We start from the raw sequence: 27,344 nt of genomic DNA, 5'->3' as shown, positions 1-27,344 counted from the left end.
AAAATTAGTGAGTCATGAAGATTGGTAGAGCAGTGGCAGATGAAATTTAATCCTAAGAGGTGTCAGTATTGAGGAACAGAGGGACCTTAGTATACATCCATGCATCCCTTAAGGCGATCTCACATGTAATTAAGTGGTTAAGAAGGCATATGGGAAGCTATCGTTTATTAGCTGAGAAAAGAATATGAGAGCAGGGAGGTCATAGCCCTACTATGTAGTCATTAGTTGGGTCACAGCAGGACTTCTGTGTGCAATTCAGGTTTCACATTATAGGAAAAATTTGATAGTGGTGGATGGGGTGCAGAGGGGCTTCACCAGGATACTGGATAGGCTGGTATATTCTTCTTGCAATGGAGGATGCTAAGAGGGAACTTTACAGAGGTGTACAAAATTATAAGGGACAAAGATAGGGTCCTCTTAATAGATGTGTCTTGAGCCAAGGTCAAGGGCTTAAGTAAGCTTAGAAGGTTTAGTGGGATTTGAGAAAGTATACTTTACTTGGAGGGTGGTTGTAATCTGGAATGTACTGACTGAGTAGGTAGTAGAGGTAGGTACTGTCTCTACTTATTTTAAGTAGTATCTGGGTGAACACCTAAATTGCTAAGGCATAGAAGGTTGTCTGTCCAGTGCTGGAAGATGAAATTAGTATGGATGTGAACTTGATCATTGGCACCGCTACTGTGGGCTGAAGGGCCTTTCTTCTGTGCTTTGTGATTCTGACTCTAATTGATATTATTCACCTAATATCACCATTTTATTTTATGGGAGGATAAAATATTATTTGGTGTAACAATATTGCTGACTGTAGGATTTTTTATGCAGTTTGAAGTTCCAGTCCCTATGTTAAACAATAATAGAAATTCAAAAGTGTGGCATGCTTCCTTTCATAGGTTAGAGTGTAGAAAACAAAAGCAACAAAACAAGAGCTCAGCATTTGTCATATCATTGACATTTTGGGTCAGAATCCTTCATCTGGATTGAAGGTTCTTGACTCAAAACATTGACTCTCCATTTCTCTCCACAGATTCCAGTATCTGCTGCCTCTTGTTTCTGCAGTGGAATATAAGAATTGGGGTGTTGCAACTTTACAAAACACTAGTGAGGCCATAGATAAACTATTGTGTGTAGTTTCTGTCGCCTTTGAAAGGAAGAAAATGATTGTACTTGAGAGAGTACAGAGGAGATTCACCAGGATGTTGTCTGGATTGCAGGACTTTAGTTATGAAGGGAGATTGGCTAGGTTGGGCTTAGTTTTCCTAAAGTAAAAGAGACTGAGGGATGAACTGATAGAAGTATATAGGATAGAAGCATAGAAAAGGTAGATTGTCAGAATGGTTTTCCCATTGTAAGGGTTTCAAAAAACAGGGGTGCATGGATTTAAGGTGAGAGAAAACTGTTTTAAAGATGATCTGATGGTAATTTTGGTTGGTATCTAGAGTGGGAGCTAGATAGGGAGCTGGTGGAATCAAATGGTTGTTGAGTTCAAGAGCCATTTAGGAAGATTCTGAAATAGGCAAGGCATAGAGCAATACTGACCTAATGCAGGAAAATGAGATGAGAATGGATGGGCAAAGATTGGTGAGGATGTGGAATGAAATGACTTAATGTCTCTGACTTTATGAAATGGGTAGGGAGGGAAATCTAGACTGTCATCTGAATACATACATTCCTGTTGTGGAACAGTTAGAATCTGGGCTGGTGAATGCTGAGTATTCTGCCACTTTTTCTTGATTTGAATCTGCTGGCTAATAGAGAAATATTGAGGGGATAGGAACTGTGCCGCTTATCTAAGTATCCTCCTTTCGGTGACTTATCTGGACCAGTTTCATCAACACTTGTGAGAATAAGATTTTAGTAAGTTAGAATTTGCACAGCATAGATGGCATAACGGGCTCAGTCAGGAGTTGTAGAGTCTCACGAAGCCTTGGAACCACTTGCCACATCCTCAGCACCCCAACGCTGGTCCTCAACCTTAATTCAAATATGCAGGTGGAGGTGCTGAGGGCCGTAACCGTGAATAAATTAATGGTGGATGCCCTGCTGCAATTACTGTACGTGAAATGATATTATTTTACTTCAATGCAGGAATTGAGGAGGAAATAATTAAGTTCCTCCTTTTTTCTAATATTCAATGAGGTGATGGCTGATTTGTCTTCATGGACTTTGCTTTGTCTTGAATCCCTGAATATATTGTTTGATAATGTGAGCTAAATAGTTGTGATGCCTGTATGCGATTTTTTTGAGATTGAGTGAGAATTTCAGTCATCAAAAAACTTACCAAATTTTTAGTGACTTGCAGTTGCAAAGAGGCCCTAAGTTTCTGGTTTTTTAAAAAACTTATTTAAAAAGAAATGAAAAACGCAAACACGAGGAAATCTGCAGATGCTGGAAATTCAAGCAACACACACAAAATGCTGGTGCAACGCAGCAGGCCAGACAGCATCCATAAGGAAGAGGCACAGTTGACTTTTCGGGCTGAGACCCTTTGTCAGGACTAACTGAAAGAAGAGATAGTAAGAGATTTGAAAATGGGAGGAGGAGGGGGAGATCCAAAATGATAGGAGAAGACAGGAGGGGGAGGGATAAAGCTAAGAGCTGGAAAGTTGATTGGCAAAAGGGATACAAAGCTGGAGAAGGGAGAGGGTCATGGGATGGGAGGCCTAGGGAGAAAGAAAGAGGGAGGGGAGCACTGGAGGAAGATGGAGAGCAGGCAAGGAGTTATTGTGAGAGGGACAGAGAGAGAGAAAAGAGAGAGAGGAAAAAAAGGGGGGGTATAATAGATAAATAAATAAGGGATGGGGTAAGAAATGGAGGAGGGGCATTAATAGAAGTTAAGAAGTCAATGTTCATGCCATCAGGTTGGAGGCTACCCAGGTGGAATATAAGTTGTTGTTCCTCCAACCTGAGTGTGGCTTCATCTTGACAGTAGAGGAGGCCATGGATAGACATATCAGAATGGGAATGGGACGTGGAATTAAAATGTGTGGCCTCTGGGAGACCCTGCTTTCTCTGGCGGACAGAGCATAGGTGTTCAGGGAAACGGTCTCCCAGTCTGCGTCGGGTCTCACCAATATATAGAAGGCCACACCGGGAGCACCGGATGCAGTATTCCAGGATGAAGGAGGTGTCTTCCTTTTTTAAAGAAAGGGGCTTCCCTTCTTCTGCCATCAACTCTGCTCTCAAATGCATCTCTCCCATTTCACTCACATCTGCTCTCACCCCATCCACCTGCCACCCCACTGGGAATAGGGTTCCCCTTGTCCTCACCTGCCACCCCACCAACCTCCGGGTCCAACATATAATTCTTCATAACTTCTGCACCTCCAACGGGATCCCACCACCAAGCACATCTTTCCCTCCCCCCCCCCCCCACTTTCTGCAGGGATCGCTCCCTGCACGACTCCCTTGTCCATTCGTTCCCCCCATCCCTTCCCATCGATCTCCCTCCTAGCACTTACCCTTGTAAGCGGAACAAGTGCTACACATGCCCTTACACTTCCTCCCTTACCACCATTCAGGGCCACAGACAGTCCTTCCAGGTGAGGCGACACTTCACCTGCGAGTCGGCTGGGGTGATATACTGCGTCCGGTGCTGCCGATGAGGCCTTCTATATATTGGCGAGACCCGACACAGACTGGGAGACAGTTTCGCTGAACACCTATGCTCTGTCTGCCAGAGAAAGCAGGATCTCCCAGTGGCCACGCATTTCAATTCCATGTCCCATTCCCATTCTGACATGTCTATCCACGGCCTCCTCTACTGTAAAGATGAAGCCACACTCAGGTTGGAGGAACAACACCTCATATTCTGTCTGGGTAGCCTCCAACCTGATGGCATGAGCATTGACTTCTCTAACTTCCGTTAATGCCCCTCCTCCCCTTCTTACCCATCCCTTATTTATTTCTCTCTCTCTCTCTCTCTCTCTCTCTCTCTTCTTTCTCTGTCCCTCTCACAATTACTCCTTGCCTGCTCTCCATCTTCCCCTGGTGCTCCCCTCCCCCTTTCTTTCTCCCTAGGCCTCCCATCCCATAATCCTCTCCCTTCTCCAGCCTGGTATCCCTTTTGCCAATCAACTTTCCAGCTCTTAGCTCCATCCCTCCCCCCTCCTGTCTTCTCCTATCATTTTGGATCTCCCCTCCCCCTCCCACTTTCAAATCTCTTACTAGCTCTTCTTGCAGTTAGTTCTGACGAAGGGTCTTGGCCTGAAATGCTTTTTCCTATTGATGCTGCCTGGCCTGCTGCATTCCACCAGCATTTTGTGTGTGTTGCTTAAAAAAATGAGTAATTTTGCAATGACAAGATAAAGTAGTTTATACAAATATGTTAAGTTGCTGTAAGATTTCTTGGCCCTGACATGAAAATCTGCACCCATAACAGATGGGGGTGTTATGACTGAAAGAACTGTTTATTGCGATTGATCTGTGCACAAATTAATTTATGTTCCTTACATGTGTCAATCTCATTTTAAAAATCATATACCTGCATTAATAGGAAACAATTATTCACCCACGAACAAATCCAGAAACACGTTCTCTAATTCATTAATGTAAATATCCTTAAAAATTTATTCCAAACAGTATTATCTGTCCACCCTGTTCTATTCCCTTTTTCCTTTGCCTCTTGCAATTGTCTGGCTGTTGGGTTGACGCTTGTTTTTTCTTGCTGGACAGAGTGCATTGTTAATTCCTGAGGACCCACGCTAGTGCTCATAATGCATCCAGGAATCAGCGGGCGAACGGGATCTGTGCTGAAGGGGGCCATTGAGAAGCATTACTGACAGTGTCTCTGTGTAGGAGACCCTACCTTCTGCCCGTACTTCAAGCAATGAATCGGCGGCTCCCTTTGAGGCCTGATATTGGCCCGGCTGCTCACAATTGAGTTGAAGAGCTTGCAGTTGCACACAAGCCCACATCGTGAGTGTGGGTTAATACTGGGAATCGGCAATACTTGTATAAAAGACTGCCCTGATCCTGTGGCCGTCATTACCTTCTGTATGCCGGAGAAGCTACTTTTGTCAGAATACACGATTCTCTGCTATGTGGAGGCTTGTCTCTGGTAGCAAGCTTAAAGGGTAGTGCCCACCATTGAGCATGTTGTTGTAGATAAATCTCTAGGTTGAGGAGGCAAATTTTGTGTCACATCCAACAGGAGTCAGTAGGAGAAGATGTAAGATCTGGGTGGTCTAATGCTGCCAGTCTCCCAGCAACAGTCCACACTCACTGTGATGGCCAAGATTCAGCCCCACTTCCACTCCTTGTCCCAGCTGAGCCCAACACCAGCCCTCAGAAGCAGCATCTCCACACTGAGCTGTGACCAATTCCTGTCTGCAAAGGCACCAGTGGGCAAGGATCTTTGCAGCATGCAGCAGTGGAGTTGAAAAGGGTTCCCAGCCAGTTTCCTATGCAAGCATGCAGGCCAAATGGATGTTGTTTTGGTAATGTGGTAGGAGGCAGAGCAGTGGAGGAGGGGAATTAGGAGGCTCATTCACATTAGTAATATGACTCGAGGTCAAAGTGCACTATAACAATATGGATTGGCATACTGTGGGTAATGTTAAATGGGCTGCCGGTGCATTGAGTATATTGCTTCATTTGCCATAATGCTTGTGTTTACCTTGCCTGCATGCGATCTTAAAAATTCCTTCCCTCCTGTAAATGAAACATAGAAAGGTGAGTTTGATGGCCCATGGTGCATTGGAAGAATGTAGAACAGTAAGACGCAGAAGTAGCCTGTATGATGTCTGTACTGACCATGATGCCAATTTAAATGAATCCCATCTGCGTGTGTGTGTGTGTGGTCTACATCATCCACCCACTGCCTGTTTGAATGCCTGTCTAAATGCCTCTTCAAAGTTCACAATCTGGTGTGGTAAGCACTTAAAACTTGGAAAAGAATTCCAGATAAAAAATGTAGGGAGATGAAGTATTTGTTTCAGATAAGTGTTGCAACAAAAATACTTCACAATATTTTAAAGATTTTCCTAGTTCTTGATTTAGTCATGTTATAATATAATGTGTGAAATAGAGCTTTTGCTTGTTTATACTTTACCTGTATCCTTGCTGTATAACGGCTATGGTTATAATTTAATATTATTTCATAACTTTATACATGTAGTGAAATGCATTGGAAAATATTTCAATTTTTAGATACTGGCATAATTTGATATCGGTTACCCACACTATTACAAATGCTGTAATACTCTAATACTAGGCTATCAAATTCATTTTGAGAAAATGGACATTATTGTATATAAAATGTTGAAGCTTACAGATGCATTTTTTATCCATGTAGTTGAGGGATACTGTAGTTTAAAATACTAGTTCTAAAGCAGTGATTAAATGAACTAGAAATTTAAGATGCTGAAACGTTCAGTGGGTCAGGCAGTTTCTGTGGGAAAACAATGGAGTTAATGTTTCAGGTTGAAAACACTTTGATAAAATGATTTGCCTTTACTGAGTTCAGACTAGAAACTTACCTTTACTGTAATTCGTTTTGCATAGATTTTAAACATATATCCTTAAGTTTTGCTTGGTATGAAGAGTTTTTGAAACTTCATAATGTAAATTCAGGCTATTAATTGCCTCTATATGATTAATTCATTGTGAAAATTTAATGCCAGAAATGTGTTGCTGAGCATTAGTGAAAAAGATTAAACTACCATGAGAGATCCTATTAGATTTCAAATTTCCAGCTGCACTTCCAGGCAGATTTCGGAAAGGTGCAAAAATAACAGGGTTGTTATCATGGGTGACTTTAACTTCCCTAATATTGATTGGCACCTGATTAGTTCCAAGGGTTTAGATGGGGCAGAGTTTGTTAACTGTGTCCAGGACGGGTTCCTGTCACGGTATGTGGACAGGCCGACCAGGGGGAATGCCATAGTAGATCTAGTACTAGGTAATGAACCGGGTCAGGTCACAGATCTCTCAGTGGGTAGCATCTGGGGGACAGTGACCACTGCTCCCTGGCCTTTAGCATTATCATGGAAAAGGATAGAATCAGAAAGGACAGGAAAATTTTTAATTGGGGAAGGGCAAATTATGAGGCTATAAGGCTAGAACTTGCGGGTGTGAATTGGGATGATGTTTTTGCAGGGAAATGTACTATGGACATGTGGTCGATGTTTAGAGATCTCTTGCAGGATGTTAGGGATAAATTTGTCCTGGTGAGGAAGATAAAGAATGGTAGGGTGAAGGAACCATGGGTGACAAGTGAGGTGAAAAATCTAGTCAGGTGGAAGGAGGCAGCATACGAGGTTTAGGAAGCAGGGATCAGATGGGACTATTGAGGAATATAGGAAAGCAAGAAAGGAGCTTAAGAAGGGGGTGAGAAGAGCAAGAAGGGGGCATGAGAAGGCCTTGGCGAGTAGGGTAAAGGAAAACCCCAAGTCATTCTTCAATTATGTGAAGAACAAAAGGATGACAGGAGTGAAGGTAGGTCCGATTAGAGATAAAGTTGGGAAGATGTGCCTGGAGGCTGTGGAAGTGAGCGAGGCCCTCAATGAACACACATCAAAGTTGCTGGTGAACGCAACAGGCCAGGCAGCATCTGTAGGAAGAGGTGCAATCGACGTTTCAGGCCGAGAACCTTGAGTCCTGACGAAGGTCTCGGCTTGAAACATCGACTACACCTCTTCCTACAGATGCTGCCTGGCCTGCTGCGTTCACCAGCAACTCTGATGTGTGTTGCTTGAATTTCCAGCATCTGCAGTATTCCTGTTGTTTGAGGTCTTCAATGAATACTTCTCTTCGGTATTCACCAGTGAGAGGGAACTTGATGATGGTGAGGACAATATGAGTGAGGTTGATGTTCTGGAGCATGTTGATATTAAGGGAGAGGAGGTGTTGGAGTTGTTAAAATACATTAGGACGGATAAGCCCCCGGGGCCTGACGGAATGTTCCCCAGGCTGCTCCACGAGGTGAGGGAAGAGATTGCTGAGCCTCTGGCTATGATCTTTATGTCCTCGTTGTCCACGGGAATGGTACCAGAGGATTGGAGGGAGGCGAATGTTGTCCCATTGTTCAAAAAAGGTAGTAGGGATAGTCCGGGTAATTATAGACCAGTGAGCCTTACATCTGTGGTGGGAAAGCTGTTGGAAAAGATTGTTAGATATAGGATCTCTGGGCATTTAGAGAATCATGGTCTGATCAGGGACAGTTAGCATGACTTTGTGAAGGGCAGATCATGCCTGACAAGCCTGATAGAGTTCTTTGAGGAGGTGACCAGGCATATAGATGAGGGTAGTGCAGTGGATGTGATCCATATGGATTTTAGTAAGGCATTTGACAAGGTTCCACACGGTAGGCTTATTCAGAAAGTCAGAAGGCATGGGATCCAGGGAAGTTTGGCCAGGTGGATTCAGAATTGGCTTGCCTGCAGAAGGCAGAGGGTCGTGGTGGAGGGAGTACATTCAGATTGGGGGATTGTGACTAGTGGTGTCCCACAAGGATCTGTTCTGGGACCTCTACTTTTCGTGATTTTTATTAACGACCTGGATGTTGGGGTAGAAGGTTGGGTTGGCAAGTTTGCAGACGACACAAAGGTTGGTGGTGTTGTAGATAGTGTGGAGGATTGTCAAAGATTGCAGAGAGACATTGATAGGATGCAGAAGTGGGCTGAGAAGTGGCAGATGGAGTTCAACCCGGAGAAGTGTGAGGTGGTACACTTTGGAAGGACAAACTCCAAGGCAGAGTACAAAGTAAATGGCAGGATACTTGGTAGTGTGGAGGAGCAGAGGGATCTGGGGGTACATGTCCACAGATCCCTGAAAGTTGCCTCACAGGTGGATAGGGTAGTTAAGAAAGCTTATGGGGTGTTAGCTTTCATAAGTCGAGGGATAGAGTTTAAGAGTCGCGATGTAATGATGCAGCTCTATAAAACTCTGGTTAGGCCACACTTGGAGTACTGTGTCCAGTTCTGGTCGCCTCACTATAGGAAGGATGTGGAAGCATTGGAAAGGGTACAGAGGAGATTTACCAGGATGCTGCCTGGTTTAGAGAGCGTGCATTATAATCAGAGATTAAGGGAGCTAGGGCTTTACTCTTTGGAGAGAAGGAGGATGAGAGGAGACATGATAGAGGTGTACAAGATAATAAGAGGAATAGATAGAGTGGGTAGCCAGCGCCTCTTCCCCAGAGCACCACTGCTCAGTACAAGAGGACATGGATTTAAGGTAAGGGGTGGGAAGTTCAAGTGGGATATTAGAGGAAGATTTTTTACTCAGAGAGTGGTTGGTGCGTGGAATGCACTGCCTGAGTCAGTGGTGGAGGCAGATACACTCGTGAAGTTTAAGAGACTACTAGACAGGTATATGGAGGAATCTGAGCTGGGGGCTTATATGGGAGGCAGGGTTTGAGGGTCGGCACAACATTGTGGGCTGAAGGGCCTGTGCTGTGCTGTACCATTCTATGTTCTATGTACTGTAAGATTTCTGATTCTGGACATTGTTGTCAGTCAGCTTGATTAGACGTTTTTAAGCAATTGTATATTTGGTTGTCCTAATATTGATGTTTTTTTCCAGTTGCTTACAGAACTAATCTACCTTGCCCAAACTTGAAGTCCTTAAATTTAAAAATGCTTTGTACATGCTTTCATGTTTAAGTGCGGCTGCATTAGTAACACAATTAAAAGATGCCATTATTAATTACTAATGTACGTGTAATATTTTTTACAAAGTGGATTGTTCTGAAGTTAATATCAAGGTCTGAAAGGATATTTGACTATTAATGGAATAAAAAGCGCTCTTGCATTAATTAACATCTTATTGGCTTTGACATAACTTGAGCTGGATCCAGATGTGCAGAGGTTAGTGGAGTCAACAGCCTTTAGTTATGCATCTGTTATCACTGGCAACTCAAGAGACATTCTCCCCTGTGTTTACTTTAAAATAGAAAAATGTATTTGTTTGGTACATTTGTTTTATTTATTTAACAGGATTTCATTTTGTGCCTACTGCATGCATAGTGAATGTGAATATAGTTACAAACCTGAAGGTTATACATCCTTAGGTATTGAAGGTAATCTTACGTTGTTGGAAAGATGATGTTGCGGAGGAGTTCAAGCAAAATCTCTTTGCTTAGTACTAAGAAATGGTAATGGGAACGTTACGCTACTGAATGTAATCTAGAGGTTAGCAATGAGTGGGAGAGAAATGGAGGAGCAAGTATGCAGAAAAAATAGAGAAGTTCTAACAAGAGAGTTGAGTTATCCAAATCTGAAGTGGAGTAGTAACGGTGTCAAAGGATGAGAGGGTGAAATGTTTCTAAACTGTGACTGTCAATATTGGTAAATATGGTTCATTATTGTCAAATGCACCGAGATACAGTGGAAAAACTTGTTTGCACACTGTTAATGCAGATCAGTTCATTACAATAGTGCGTTGAGGTAGTGCAGGGGAGAACTTTGTGTGCTACAGAACCATTCATCAGCCTTGTAACGGCGAGATAGAAACTGTTCTTGAGCCTGGTGTTGTGTGCTTTCAGACTTTTGCATCTTCTACCCAATGGTGGGCGGGGGGGGGGAAGAGAAAACATCTGGGGTGGATGGGTGGGTCTTCGATTATGCTGGCTGCTCTACTGAGGCAGTGAGAAGTGTAGATAGAGTCAATGGAGGGGAGGCTGGTTTTCATAATGTTCTGAGCTGTGTCCACAATCCTCTGCAGTTTCTTGTGGTTAAGGGCAAAGCTTCTGCCATACCAATCAGTGATGCATCCAGATTGAATGCTCTCCTATGGTGCACTGATGAAACTTGAGGGTCATAGGGATTTAGCCTCCTGAGGAAGTAAAGGCACTGGTGAGCTTGGCTGTGGTATCTGTATGGTTGGATCAAAGCAGGCTTTGGTGGCGTTAACTGTATGGAACTCGAAGCTCTCAAAAGCAGTGAAGACCCACTGCATGATCAGAAACAGCTTCTTCCTCTCCACCATTAGATTTGAGTGAGCCACAAACCCATGAACAGCACCTTGTTATTCCTTTCTTTTTGCAATGTTTGTTTATATATTGTAACTTATTGTAAGTTTATGTCTGTGCACTGTACTGCTGCTCCAAAGCACAAAATTTCATGTCATATATCAGTGCTAACAAACCTGATTCTGAGAGGGAGAATATTTAAGAGGGACCTAAGGGTGTCAGGTATATGGAACAAGCTGCCAGAGGAAGTGGCAGGGTGGGAACCATTACGATGTTCAAAAGACATTTGGAGAGGTATACGGATAGGGAAGTAGGGAGCTGAGAACACAGACTTATGGGGCTCCAGTGTTGCGAATAATTGTGTTGGAGATTTTACAACCTATTCTTGCTAATTGTGGTCTGTTGGTCAGGAAGTTAGGTATCCATTTGCAAAAGGAGGTGCCTGGTCCCAGGTCTAGGAGGATGGTGATGAGCTTGTGTGAACTATAGTATTGAACGTGGAGCTGTAGTCAATAGACAAAAGACTAACGTAGGTGCCTTTATTCTCTAGATGCAATGGAGATGAACATAGGACCAGGGAGTTGGTGTCTGTCTGATACCTGTTTTAGTGGTACACAACAGCAGTTGGTTGAACTTGCCTCGGAGGCTGCAGTTAACGTGTTCCATGGCCATCCTCTTGATTCATTTTATGATGGTGGATGTCAAAGACATTGGGCAGCAGTCATTAAAGCATATACCTTGTTTTTCTTAGATACCAGACAACTATAGCCTTAACCAGGTGTGAACCTCAAATTGAAGTGAGGAGAGGTTAAAAATATGTGCAAATACCCCCACCAGCTGACCTGCACAGGATTGAAGACATGGCCAGAGAGGCCACCTGGGTCAGATACTTTCCATGGGTTCACTCTCTGGAAGACTTTCTTTCTCCTCAATATATTAACGTATGTTTCTTGGCCGATGAGGAAGGAAGGAATCTGAAGCAAAATGTAATTTCTTGGAGAACTTGGCAGGCCAATCAGCATCTGTAGAGGCAAAAAAAAGATGTGGTGGTGTTTCATTTTGAGACTATGTCAAAACTGGATTGCTGAATGTGGTTCTGGGGAATGATGTGGGTCTGATACACAAAATATCAGTAGAAATAGTAATCATAGCTACTGAAGAATAAGAGAAGCAGCAACCCAGGAAAAGTATTAATTTGGAGGAAAGCCAGTTTCAATGAGATATGAGATGATCTGGCCTTGCTAAACTGGAACCAAAATTCAGCAAGCATCACTGTAACAGGAGAATGGATTGCCTTTAAGGGTGAAGTGGATCAAGGGTTCAAAGGTACATTTATTATCAAAGTATACAACTCCGAAATTCTCCGGTTCTCTGGGTAGCCGGATCAGGTGTTGCTGAGAAACATTCCCATGAGGGTCAAATGAAGAACAAACAAATCTAGAGTTCCCTCGTTGATGAAAGAGACACAGAGGATGATATCACAAATAAAAGACTGCTTATGGTAAGTGGTGGGTTGTAAATGCCAACGAGTGCTAGGGAGGATGCATGAGAACATTATCCGCCAACATAATTCAAAACCTAAGTGTTCTACAGGCATGTGTGGTAAAAAGGGTAATACACAGAGGAATGGGGCTGTTAAAGATGAAAATAGCTACCTGCTCATGGATGCTGAGGATAATGTTGTTACTAAATGAGACCTTTGCATTTATCTTCATCAGAGAAAAGTGCTTTCAAAGTGCTAGTGCATGTTGAAGACATAGGATGTGTTAAAAATTAATAGCATGGAAGTATTGAAGTGGCTGAATTCGAAGTACATTTGTCACCAGGACTAGAAATTTGAGGAAGGATTGGGTTGAAATTCCAGAGGCACTGACTTTTATCTTTAAGTACTGTCTGGATACGAGATGGTGTCAGAGAACTGGAGATTGGTTACTCCCTGTTCAAACAGCAGAGTGAAGATAAACCCAACAATGACAGAGCAATCAGTTTAACCTTGATGGTAGGAAAGCTATAAGGAACATTGATCTGGGCCAGAATTGCATGTCACCTGGAGAAAAATGGATTAATTAAGGCAAACCAGCATGAATTTGTAAGGGCAAACTGTCTTTAACCAATTCAGTAGATTTTTTTGGATGAGGTAAAGGATGGAATTTATTGCATTATGCTCATCAATATTGTACACGAACTTCCAGAATGTTTTAAGTAAGTTGCCATAAAACCGGCTGAACAGCAAAGTGAAAATATTTGCATGAAAGCAGCATTGATATTATGGATATTAAGTTAGCTAAATAATAATAGAGGGTTGTGGTGAATAGTTGTGTTTCAGACTGGAGGAAGGTGAAGTTGGTAGTCTCCAAGATTCAGTATTGGAATATTTCTGGCATGGACTTGAGGGTGCAAGCAATTCCTAAATTTGTTGATGACAAAAAAAACTTGGCAGTACATGTATTGTGAACTCAGAAGGTGGTGGTAGATTGCAGCAGGGTATAAAGAGCCTAGTGGATTGGCAAACTTGTGGCAGGTATGGTGAGTTGTGAGATGATGTATTTTAGCAGCATAATAGAATACAGGATACTGTTTCAAAAGGGGTGCAGGAGCAGTGGGATCTTGGGTTAAGAAAATGGCTAGGGCATAAGTGTTTCTGGGCCTTATCAATAGGGGCATGGAGCAGAACATCACCAGTCTGGACTCAGCTGGAGTATTGTGTTCAGCAGAGGCACGAGAATGCAGATGCTGGAACCTGGAGCAACAAGTGTGATGCTGCAGGAACTCATTGAGATGCCAGGTATCTTCCCTTCTGGTTGTGACATTATAGAAAGTATATATATAGGCAATACTAAGGGTCCAGATAAGATGTGGTTCCAAGAAAGAGAGACTGCGGTTACAAGAATGGATGAAGTTTTCTGGTTAGGCACCTCTGAAGTATTTTATTCAATTCAGGTCACTGGGTTATGTGTGGAGACTATGGAGGGGGTGTAGAAGAGGTTTACCAGGATGATGCTTGGATTAGAGGGTATGTGCTATAAGGGGAGGTTGGATAAAATTGGATTATTTACTCCGGAACTGCTGAGGCTGAGTGGAGACCTGATCGAAGCCTATACAATTATGAGTGGGTATCTTTTTTCCATGATCAAGATGTCTAATTCTGGAGAGTAAGTATTTAATGTAAAAAGGGGAGGTTCGAAGGAGATGTGTGGACAGGTGTTACTTTACGTAGAGAGTAGTGACTTCTGGAATGTGCTGCCAAGGGTGGTGGTAGAGGCAGATACAACAGAGGTGTTTAAGAGCATACTTAGTAAAGTACATAAACAACATGAATATTTATTCAGGAATAGAAGGTGGTGAGTGGTATTATCCAGCACAGGTAGTATCTTCAGAACAAATTATTGACTTCTCAGTAATCCTTCAAAACAACATGAAATGGTGCCAAAGCCAATCTTCAAACAATACTTGGTTATATACACCTTGGCAGTAGATTTCCTAACAAATGGAAATTAAGCTTTGCTAATGCCCTGGAGAGCCTTCGGGTTCTGTGCATAGTAAACAAGAGAGGTTTAGTTTATAATCACTAAGCTGTTGAATGGTTCAGTTTGAAAGCATTCCTGATGCTGTTTGACCTTAGTCATGTTGATTTAATACCCAGCAAGTTCCCTTTATTTATTTTGCCACTTATCTACACTAAAAGGTCATTTAAAACACCATTTTAATACCAGCAGGTCTTCGGTATGTGGGTGGAAACCAGGACGCCTGTCAGAACCCACATGGTCACAGGGAGAACTTGCACATTTTATGCAGTGTAAGAGATCAACATTAAATGTGGGTTGCTGGAGCCGAGAGGCAGCAGTTTCATTGTTGTTGGACCACATTTTTGATTTCTAGTTGCTGCATATCCACAGTTTACATGGATAAGGAGATCCCCACACATTTTAAAATATTGTAGTGTCTTAATTGTTTTACATTGTGCCAAATTTGAAATTTTACTATATAGTTTATTTGCAAACTGGCAAGAAGATGCACTTGTTTTGAACGACACACATAAAAGTTGCAGTCGACGTTTCGGGCCGAGACCCTTCATCGGGACCCTTCGTCTCGAAGGGTTTGGGCCCGAAACGTCGACTGTACCTCTCCCTGGAGATGCTGCCTGGCCTGCTGCATTCACCAGCAACTTTTATGTGTGTTGCTTGAAATTCCAGCATCTGCAGATTTCCTCGTGTTTGCACTTGTTTTGAATACATCATTTCGCTAAATGTTTAATTGTGCACTTATTAAAACTTAACCAGGTGTAATTAACAGAAGTAATTATATTTGGTGCAGAGAGTATTGTGTGTTTTAACTAGTTAGTGCCTCTTTTATAAGCCTTTTGACTATTTATTCATGCACCAACCAGTTCTTTCAATTTGTGAAGTAACACTGCAGATTATAAATGACCATTTCATAATGCTTCATTTGTCCTGCTATTAGCAATGCTGTGATATTTGCTTTCAACATTTGTAGACGTGCTGTTGTGTCACTAAGAATAAGATGAAATGCTATGTCTGACTTTGTGTATGGAACTTGATGTTTTGTTAATTTCCAGTGTTAAAATGCTCATTGTCCAGTCAGCAATTTGTGTACTAGAATCACCGCAAGGGACCTGCATTTTAAAATCATACGTTTAAAAAGACCACTGTATTGTACTAAGTAATTTACAATGATACCTAAGTTTTGCATGAAATGAGAATGCACTTCTTGTGGCTAACTGCCATCTGTAGGAGACATACAACATAGAAACAAACCGAGAGAAGTGTCCTGAAGAAGGGTCTTGACCCGAAGCGTCGACTGTCTATTTGTTTCCATAGATGCTGCCCGACCTGCTGAGTTCCTCCAGCATTTTGTGTGTGTTGCTATGGAAACAAACTCTTTGGCCCAAGTAGTACATGCTGTCTAAGAGTCCCATCTAAGCTAGCCCCACTTGCCCTCGTTTAACTCATGTTCCTCTAAACCAGTGTTTCCCAACCTTTTTTAGCCCAGTGTTCCCCAAAGCACCTTCATACTTGCCAACAGCCCTCTTGGGCAAAATATACTTTCTGGTGCCCCCATAGTGTAAAAACATGTCTACCATATGCTAACATGTGAAAAATTATTCTGCTTTAAATTTGTATTTGTCTTTAAACCTAGCTTACACCATACCTGTGTACTGTACAGCAGCTTCAATATCAATGTGATCCTTGAGCTTGATGGTTTTTAGCAAGAGTTGAAATATCTGGTTCAAGTTGTGAGAGCAAAAGCCTGAAGTCCCCACGTGTAACAATGTCCAAGTGGTTTCTGTTTTTTGTGAGTATGTGGTTCATTGCATCGAAGCCTCTTTCAACAAGGTTGGAGAATGGAAATCCAATGAAGAGCAGTTTGGCTCTTCTTCAAAGACCAGGAAACTTTGTATGACTGTGTAGCCACATATCATAAAAACTGACATTTCTGAAAGGCATTTTTACCTCTTCATCATTCTGAATTTTGATGATTTCTTCTTGTAAGCTCTCTTCCTGTTCTTCCACCTTGCAAAGAATTGGGTTAATCACCCAATCTGGAATAGCCAGATCATTCAAATCTGTGCATTGATTCTGAAAATCCTTCTTCAGTTACTGCAGGCGTAAGGAGTACTCTTGAAAATCACCATCTGTGAAAGAGAGTGCCGTACTTTCCATGCAGGGAAGCTGTGAGAACATTCTTCTCCCAATGTTTTGCTTATATATTTCCAATTTTCTGATAAAAGTGGATACTGCACTTATTGCCTGGATTAAATTGAAATTCTCACCCTGCAGTTCCATATTTAGAATGGTCATTTTGCCATGCAGATTGGCTATGTTTGCCACATCTCCATGTAGAAGTTTAATCTTGTTTCCCAGACTCTTGTCAACTTTGACCAGAAATTCAACCACAGTGTCAAAAAGATCAAAGAAATGTTTTAAGCATCGGCCTTTTGACAGCCAACGCACTTCAGTGTGAAGAAGCAAGCATTCAAACTCTTCATCATTATCTTGGCGTAATTGGTGAAATATTTTGCTATTTAATAAATTAGCTTTCATTTTGTTGATAGCAGATATTACAAGAATCAAGTCATTGGATGAGGCTTTTGACTGCGAGATGTTGATGATGAATTACATGATGGATTGCAAATAGATTTGGAATTTCTTTTTTCATAAATGCCACTAAACCAGCATGGTGACCTGTCATATATGGTGCTCCATCTGTTGTGCAAGAAATCATGTTCCTAATCAGAACACTTTTATTCTCTATATACAATTTGAGCTTGTCATAGATTGATTCTCTGTTGATAAATGTTTTTAACTTTTTACAAAAGAGAATCTCTTCATAAACGTTTGATAAACCGTACATATGCCATTAACAATGCCTTGTTGTCTCGTACTGTTGACTCATCCAGTTGTATCCCAAATTCTGGTTTTTGTAGCTCTCTACATTGTTGATACTCAATGTCTTCACTCATTTCATCATTAAATGATCTACAGAGTTATTAATCAGAGGAATTGATTTTAAAATACTGGTATCCATTTTGAGAACAGTGGTGAGCACTTCTGATACAGCAGGCATTCATAATCAATTGTATGAAATGTTCCAAACCTTACTATCATTTTGGAAATGTTATTAGAAGCAATGAGACCACTGTCAAGGTCATTCATAGCTTTCTTGGCAAATGACTCAAGTGTGCAACAATTTTCAAATGCTTCTTTCATCTTCTGGAACTAAGAAATACCATGAATAGCCTTTCCACGATGTCATTCAGATTCATAGAGATTGTGCTGTACATATTTATCCATCATTACATGGTTAAATTAAGATTAAAAAAATGAGCACAAACTGGGAAAGCCTATTAAATGTTGATGATGACAGTGAGTTGACATGGATGGAACGATAGTACCAGCACGCAAAGGAATGGTGAGGCGAAGATGAAGACTATGGCAACAGCAAAAATTACTTTGGCAAGGATTCAGATTGGAACCTGAATGTTAGTTGGGATAGAGCTGGTGTTCGGCAAGCTACCTTTATACTATTCCAGTTAGCGCGATTGAGCAATCACATAAGATCTAAATATCCCCGAAGATGGTTCCTGACCACACACATATGAAGCCGAGGTCACTTTCAACACCTCAAGAGGAATCCTTGGGGTCGGCAGGTTCACTGATTGGCATTATTTCACCATTTGGTTCTGGCCAGTGTTGTATCATTGCTCAATCTGTTTTCTGTAGATCTGTAGAGAAAATTGAGAGGGAGTACTTGACTTACCAACTGTTAAATTGCATGAGCTCATTCTGAAACGTTCGACTGTTTACTTTTTTCTATAGATGCTGCCTGGCCTGCTGAATTCCTCTAGCAGTTTGTTTGTGTTGCTTGGATTTCCAGCATCTGCAGATTTTCTCTTGTTTGAAATTGCTGGGCACCCTGGTTGCTAATCTATGCGTCCCCAATATTGGCTGTTTGGTTGCTAAGGTCGGATGAGATTGCCGAGTTTCAGCCGCAGTGTGATGAGTGCTCATCACCTGCAGATCTATGGTTCCAATGCCTAGAGCTTATTTTTTGGAAGTGCCTGCTCTACCAGCGATCGGTCAGGTCTCGTGCCTCAAGTTAGGTCACCACTTACTCCCTCCCCCACACAAGAATCCAGGACGCCCATCCAACAACTTCTATTTCTCCTTTACCCCCTTAGGACACATAACTGTGCCCATCAGGAATCACTGCTCTACCTTAACTATCCCTGTACCTGTCTGAGTGCATGTTAAATGTTGTTAATGTGCCTACCTACTCACCTCCTGTGGCAGCTCATTTCAGATGCTAACCACTGATTGGGTAAAAAAAAAGTTGTTTCTCAGTTTCCTATTAAGTCTGCCCTCTCTCACCTTTAACATCTAGTTCTTGATTCCCTAAACCTGAGTAAAAAGTAATTGCTGCCCCTTTGATTACCTTTTAATTAAAGTGAGAAGGCAAGATTACTTCACATGTTGTTGGGGTTTGCTGTTCTTATTTTTGTTCTGGGTTTAAGCAGGGTTCTAACAGCCATTAATTACAATATCAAGTATGTAGTAACGTGTTAAAATGTACTTCTCGTACCTGTTAACGTGCACCAAACCTGAAAATGGCAGTTTGGTTAGCACAAACCAGTGTATCGGTGGGGTTGACAATGACTACTGATACCACTGCCACATGTTGTTGTATTGCTGCACTAATCTGACCACCTTCATGATGCAGATGAGTCTGTCCTTTGGGCGTGGATCAGTTATTACAAGAGTCCCGTCGTCTACTTCAATAACTAATTGGGTATCTTCTTCAGTACAATCTCACAGCTTGAAAGATGAATTGCTTTTCATAGCAAAATTATAGATTTGCTTGATCACTAATTTAACTGGGATCTACAGTTATTTTCAGAGACTTTAATACCACGCTTACTTTAGTTCCAGTATTACTTAACTTCGTCTTTTAAGGACAGCTATATATTTGAAGCATTATTATTGATGTTTTGACTTCAGTATTGGTCTGTCTTTGCTAAGAAGTATGGCATTAAAAATCATTGTGGTGTATAATTGTAGAGGTAGGGCACTCCGCTCCTTGAGTGTGCTCTGATTTCTTAATTGCTGCTGCTGATCTGGCCTCATTGATGTGTCGTTAGCTGTAGGCGGTGGGAAGAGGTGAGGGGAAATGGGATATTTCAATCTTTTTGTGAAGACATACTTGTTGGCAACAGCCCTAAATGGTCTTGATCTCATTTTTAAGATTGTGCCTAGGTGTTGACTCTATGGAGTGAAAGGGTTTCACTTATTTCTCTTTCATTCATTTCCTTAGTTCATCTTAAACACCTTGGTTAACCATCCCTGAAATGGCTTTGTTTAAGAGAATGGAAATCTAGTTTCTTCACATTACACTCAGTGTGAAATTTGAACTTTGTTAGTCTTGGTCTAATTTTAATGAATATCAATTACGTTCCCTCTGAGGCCAGTATGCTTCCTGAACTTTGGTAGTCAGATCTGAATGCAATGCTCTAACACTTTTTTTTGGAACTGTAACCTAATTTCTACTTTTGTATTCAAGGTTTCATGAAATAAAACCTTTCAATTTCTTTATATATCTGTCCATATGTCTCAAATTCTTTTCTTCTCCATGGTTGCAGTCACTATTTATTCAGGTCCCAAGTGAATTCTAACATTGAAAGCCATGTAGCAAAGTTTCCCCCATTCACCTAACAGTTATAAATTAAGTGGAGGATTATGGAGTTTTGTGACATAACCTTGAGTGTTGCAATCCTATTTAGTTTATTGAAATAGATTGCCTTCATTCTTTCCAAAAGTGGGCAAGGTTATTTCAGATCTTTTGCTTTACAGTGTTTGCTCATATCACTCATGGATATATAATCTAATTATTTTAATCATTTTCACAGGTGACTAATTTAAGTGATTGTTATCCCATTTAAACATCCTCCAAAGCAGTTTAATAAGGAGTAACATCTCATATTCCATCTCAGAAGCCTCCAACATTGATTTCCCCAACTTCTGGTAATTTATTTTTTCCCATTCCCATTCCCTTCTCTTTGTTCCCCACTCTGACTTCTTAACCCTTCTCACCTGCCTATCACCTCTGCCTGGTGTCCATTTTTCCTTCCCTTTCTCCCATGGTCCGTTCGCTTCTCCTATCAGATTCCTCCTTCTCCGGCCCTTTGCCTTTTCCACCTATCACCTCCCAGCTTCTTGCTTCAGATCCCCCATCCATCTGGCTTCACCTATCACCTTCTACCTACCCCTTGTCTTCCTACCCCTCTCCAAACCTTATTCTAGCGTCTTCCCCCATTCTTTCCAGTCCTGATGAAGGGTCTCAGCCCAAAGCATCGACTATTTATTAATTTCCATAGATACTGCTTGACCCATGTTCCTCTGGTATTTTGTGTGTGTTGCTCTGGATTTCCAGCATTTGCAGTATCTCTTGTGTTTATAATGTATTCTTCATTTGAGGCTGGTTTATTGAGATGTTTGTTTATGCATTGGCTTCTTTGTGAAAAACAATTTATTCTCAGAATAAACACAAGAGATTCTGCAGATGCTTGAAATCTCGAGCAACACACAAAATACTGGAAATTCAGTAAGTTAGGCAGCATCCATTGAGAGGAATAAACAGTTGACCATGACAGTGGCCTAAAACATTGATTGTTTTTTCCACTCCATAGATGCTGCCTGACCTGCTGAGTTTTTGTGTGTGTTACTCTGTCCTCACACTGTTTTGAACCTTCTGATGCAAGCTAAATCTTTGTCAAACTGACATATCTGTAATCATCACAACGTTAGTAACAATGAAGAAATTAAACATTACGGAAAAAATAATGACTTCCAATTCATGGGCAAAATACTCTGTGACCATTTGGTGGAAAACGCTGGCAACTGAGAAATTATTTGGATATGTAAGCATTTGCATATCAACGTAAGACCATAAGACAAAGGAGCAGAATTAGCCCCTTCAGCCAATTGAGTCTGCTCCATGCTGATCCTGGATCCCATTCAACCCCATACATCTGCCTTCTTGCCATAACCTTTGATAAGACCATAAGAAGAATCAAGTCAAGTCAAGTCAAGTCAGGTCACTTTTTATTGTCATTTCGACCATAACTACTGGTACAGTACACAGTAAAAACGAGACAACATTTTCCAGGACCGTGGTGCTACATGAAACAATACAAAAATTGCACTGAACTATGTAAAACAACACAAAAACTACACTAGACTACAAACCCACCCAGGGCTGCATGAAGTACGCAATACAGTGCAGGCATTACAATAAGTAATAAACAAGACAATAGGCACAGTAGAGGGCATTAGGTTGGTGTCAGTCCAGGCTCTGGGTATTGAGGAGTCTGATGGCTTGGGGGAAGACACTATTACATAGTCTGGTCGTGAGAGCCCAAATACTTCGGTACCTTTTGCGAGAGGGCAGGAGGGAGAAGAGTTTGTATGAGGGGTGCGTGGGGTCCTTCATAATGCAGTTTGCTTTACGGATGCAGCGTGTGGTGTAAATGCCTTAAATGGCAGGAAGAGAGAACTCGTTGATCTTCTCAGCTGACCTCACTATCCGCTACAGGGTCTTGGAATCCGAGTTGGTGCAACTCCCAAACCAGGCAGTGATGCAGCTGCTCAGGATGCTCTCAATACAACCTCTGTAGAATGTGGTGAAGATGGGGGGTTGGAGATGGACTTTTCTCAGCCTTCGCAGAAAGTAGAGACGCTGCTGGGCTTTCTTTGCTATGGAGCTGGTGTTGAGGGACCAGGTGAGAGTCTCCACCAGGTGAACACCAAGAACTACGTAGGAGTTGTCGATGTTCAGTGGAGAGTGGTCGCTCCATGTCCTCCTGAAGTCAACAACCATCTCTTTTGTTTTGTTCACATTCAGAGACAGGTTGTTGGCTCTGCACCAGTCCGTTAGCCGCTGCACCTCCTCTCTGTATGCTGACTCATCATTCTTGCTGATGAGAAGGACTTGCTAAAACAGTGGATTCTGGTTAATATGCCATTGCTTAATCAGAATAATTGACCTGGGTGATGGGGGTTCTTATCTGTACTCAGCACAATGACAATAAAGTTGAATCTAATCTAATCTAATGAAGCATGCCACCTTTTTGAGGTATTGCTCCTTGGTTACCCTGGATAATATGGAGGCTACTGCCTGTGATGCCCAACTCTTAAAGAACAAAAACTAATCAAGAAAATTGCTGGGATTCCCTTCATTTATTTGGGACACTATGTCATTTAATTTGGACAGGGGATTGTTTCTGAATGGCTTCTAACAAGCATCAGTCATGTACACTTGTGTGGCTGATAGACATTACACGGTGCTTAGAGCAAACAGTTTTTAAATAGTGTAAGGTGTTTGTGTTTTTTTAAAAAAAGTGATTTTTGCCACTAAAGCAGTAAGACAACTATGGATGTTTTGCTCACTGCGGTTTCAAGCATACAGGCTCAGAGATGCCAGCAATGGCCAGGAGTGAAAATGAAATGATTTCACTACTTCAACAAGTTAGGAACTATGAAGAATTTGAAGGTTTCAACAATAATCTTAAATGTTACAATGAAAATGAAGATCAGAATCAGATTTACTATCACTTGCATTTGTCATGAAATTTGTTGACTTTATGGCAACAGTACAGTGCAGTACATAATAGGTAAAAAAAAAACTGAATTACAGTAACTCTGTGTGTGTGTGTGTGTGTGTGTGTGTGTGTGTGTGTATCTATATATAAGAAAGTAGTGTTCATGGGTTCAATGTGCATTCAGGAAACTGATGGTAGAGTGGAAGAAGCTGTTCCTCAATCATTGAGCGTCTGCCTTCACACTTCTGTACCTCCTTCCTGATGGCATTAATGAAAACAAGACATGACCTGGATGATGGGGGTCCTTAATGGTGGACACCACCATTTTGAAGCATTGAGTGCAAAGTTGTGACACCACTCAACTAGCTGATATATCTCGCTCCTGTATGCCCTCTCATCACCATCAAAAATTCTGCCAACAATAGTTGTATTGTCAGCAAATTTATAGATGGTGTTTGAACTGAGCCTAGCCACACAGCAATGGATGTAGAGAGAGTAGAGCAGTGGGTTAAGCGAACATCCCTGGGGTGTTGATTGTCAGTGAGGTGGACCGGATTGTGGTCTTCCGGTTAGGATGTTGAGGATTCAGTTGTAGAGGGAAGTACAGAGAGCCAGGTTCTGGAGCTTTTTGATCAGAACTGCAGGAATGATTGTGTTAAAAACTGAACTGTAATCAATAAACAGATTTGGAGGATGGAATCAACAATAGCTTTGTATGAAGGCAGTCCATATCTATTTTGTCTGATTTTGTCAATTAAATACACTGGATGAATTCCTCCATTGATAACTATTAATACACAGTTTTATTGAACTGTTGTACTACTGGAAGTACAATATATTGTTTTCTAATTTGTAGTATTGGTAGTTTGTTCTTTATTTAAATACGTAATTTGTTACTCATTTTTTTCTTTTTTATACCTTTTAAAATAACTTTAGCTATAACAATGGCTTAGTGATATTATGTCCTGTTTAGACCTTGAAAAGATTTATTATTCACTTCTTAATTCGGACATAAAGTTTCATAAGGGGTGGGGACCTTTTCTTGAATATTTTCATAACTTCTCTTTTTCCTTTTTTTCCCCCTTTTTTTGTATGCTACAAACCCTTACTTTCAGCTTTTTTTCCTTCTAAGTTTTACGGTTTTTGTTGTGAATTTCATTATAGTTTTGGTAGTCGGCATTATACTTCCTTTTTTCTTATATATATTTACAGCTCTGTGGGGTTGAATGCTCGGATTAATTTTTTTTTCTTTTTATACACAGAAATGGTTGGCCTGGGAGGTTGGGGTGGACACTAATCTTACATGATTTTACTTTGGGTGCTTTTTTAAAAACTGTTATGAATTATATATTGGACTTGTTTATTTTGCACTGTATAAATCTCCATTTTGTTGATCTTTTTTCTGTAGTTCTGTTGTAGAAATGCATTAAAAATTAATTTAAAAAAATAACTTCTTTACTATTTCCATGAAACTTTGATTAATTGTTGAAGCTGCTTAATTGGGCCATGATATACTGGTCCCGATGTGTCCCAATTAACCAGAATCCTCTGTACTTAATATTACAGTTTAATATCTTTTAATTAAACTTCATTCCATGTCAAAATATTGTACAATTATTGACCATTTTTAATCCAATAACTTTCCGGATGGCACAACATCCATAGAACCCATAAAATCTGCACCAAGCATTACAGTGGCCATAGTATATAGATCATCATCAATACACACAAAATGCTGGAAGAACTCAGCAGGTCAAACAGCATCTATGGAAGGAAATAAACAGCCAACATTTTGGGACGAGACACTTCATCAGGTCCGTAAGATTTTTTTAATATACCGTACCTTCATCCCATTAATTTCTCCACTATTTCAGAATTTTTTCTGTATTTTGTCTCTGCTAATGTTAAGTTCTTTTAAGTTTTTCATTCTTATTAGATACTTAGTTCCTTGCTATTTCTGGAATGTTCTTCTGTGATCACTGTTACAGAATATTGTTTTAAATCGGTTATTTCTTTAATTCGCCAAAAAATTTCATAGTCTCTACCCATAAGGGGCACACTTCAATTTTTGCTGATCTTTCTTTTATAGAGAAGAGCTAGATTCCTTGACCTTTGACCCTTTGTTACTTCCAGTTATCACCTCCCAGCCCAAATCTGTCCATCATTTCACTCAACAGGATTCACCCATCATATGCAAGCTCTTGCTTCACCCTTCCCTCCACCATTTTATATTAGCTATCTCCCCTTTCATTCTGGTCCAGATGAAGGGTCACAATAGGACCTTTGGTACAGGTGGCAAGATAGCGTAGGGGTTAGTGGAATCTAAGCAGTGCCAGCGATCGCCGATCAGGGTTCAGTTCCCCGCTGCTGTCTGTAAGGAGTTTGTACATTTCCCTCATGACCATGTGGGTTTCCTCCAGGTGCTCCACTTTCTGCGCACGTTCAAAAGACAGATAGTTAGGTTTAGGGTTAGTCAGTTGTGAGCATACTTTGTTGGGGCCGTAAGCATGATGACACTTGCAGGCTGCCCAGAGCACAATCCTTGAACTGTGCTGGTACTTGACCCACTAAGTGCATTTCACTATGCTTCAATGTTCCAATATTCATCTGACAAATAAAGTTGACCTGGAATATCAGCTGTCCATTTCCTTCCATAGATTCTGCTTGGCCTGCTAAATTCCATCAGAGCATTTTTCAGTTGAACTAGAAAATAAAATATTTGGGATTAAGGATGGAAATGAAATGGGAAGACTTCCATTTGCAAGTAAAAGGATGTTGAACCAGCCACTAGATAAATTTAGTGCAAATTTACAAACCGGTTCAACAAATTTGCATTTGGTGGATACAGTGGAATTGAGTTAATGATCTTATTGATCTTTTTCCATTCCTCAAAACTCTTGCTGCACTGGAGCAACATTCACACGAACTACTGGAGGAACTCAGCAGGTCAGGCAGCATCTCTGGAGAGGAATAAATGGTTTAAGTTTCAGGCTGAGACCCTTCATCAGGACTGGAATGAAAGGGGAGAAAAGCCAAAAATCCCCCCTCCTTTCCAGTCCTGATGAAGGGCCTCAGCCCAAAATATTTCCTTTCATAGATGTTGCCTGACCTGCTGAGTTCCTCCAGTAGTTTGTGTTTGCAACTGCAGAATCTCTTGTGTATAGATCTTGCTGCACCACTTTTTAAAATAGTCTACAGCAAAACCTATTTTTCCCCAGCAAAGCCAGTTTTATTAGAGAAGAATATTTGCATTGAAAACTCACAAAGTTGTATTTTTAATTAACGGAGGGAGTGTGTTGAATGCTGGCCAGCTGAATGTGGGTCACTTTAGCATCCAGCTGGAAATTCTGCAGTTAGACCTGTAATGGAGGGGAGATCATTAATCTTACAGCTGCTAACTATCCCAGGAAGGCAGTCCGCTCTCCCGGTTTACTGTAATTTCGGGTCTACTTGGGAGATTAGGTTCTCTGTACAGTATTTCATTTCATCCCGTGGCAATTGTTTGTTCTAATTAGCATTGTGAGAGGCTAACATTTCACGCATGGTGCAATTTCATTTAAACTGGCGTTGCAGTTTTTAAAAGGATTTTAGATGTATTAATCAAATTGTGTCTAAGCTAAAGTTTCATTTGGTCCCCACAAGAGTAAAACTGAACTCCCCCAAAGAGGGGATCAGTCACTTGATTGATTTGTGTACGTGTGAATCGGACAGAAATTGGTTCACAAATTTAAACAAGATTGCTTTGTAGATTAGTGCCTTGTATCGTTTCATTCACACACACTACACATTACAACAAGCCACTGGAATCTCAGCTATGTACTGAATGCTCATTAGCTGAGATGTTTACTGTGAATGTTTGAAATGTGGTTTTCTTCTCGCTAATGACAGCTAAAGGAAAAATAAACATTTCTTAAAGCAACATTATGCAAACTTCACTGATGGTAATTTTTGCCTCTTAATATTCAGGCAGCCTTGCAAAGGTGGGTTTGGAAATGGGGCGCTTTTAGTGAGGAGAAACTTACACTGTTTTTCAGCAGTTTTTAGCTGAACCGGGGAATGGCGGAAGCGAAAATGCTTCATATAGCTTTTGGCAACGTTTTTGAAGGAAACGATTCAAGTATGAGTGATTTTTACAGAAGTGTTTTCAGGGATGAGTAATGGTGTTGCTTCTGATACGAGATTCCATCTCACTAGTTCCTCAGCTCTAACTTTCAATACGTTCCTTTCTGTGAGCGAAATGTTCCAACTTGAATTTCTCTGTGCTTCGGCGAACATATTGTGGGCTCAGATAAACAAACTATCCTCGTGCAGATGTAGACTACA

General features: G+C 41.1%; 1 protein-coding gene across 5 annotated transcripts in view; it reads left to right on the top strand.

Annotated features, from left to right (window-relative positions):
* The window catches only part of cdk14 (cyclin dependent kinase 14), a 633,043-nt gene that overhangs the window by 101,324 nt on the left and 504,375 nt on the right, over positions 1-27,344 (top strand). The window lies entirely within an intron of this gene.

Source organism: Mobula birostris, chromosome 3 (genome assembly GCF_030028105.1).
Source record: "Mobula birostris isolate sMobBir1 chromosome 3, sMobBir1.hap1, whole genome shotgun sequence".
In the NCBI taxonomy this organism is placed as follows: domain Eukaryota; kingdom Metazoa; phylum Chordata; class Chondrichthyes; order Myliobatiformes; family Myliobatidae; genus Mobula; species Mobula birostris.
This window is presented reverse-complemented; position numbering and strand designations above follow the sequence as displayed.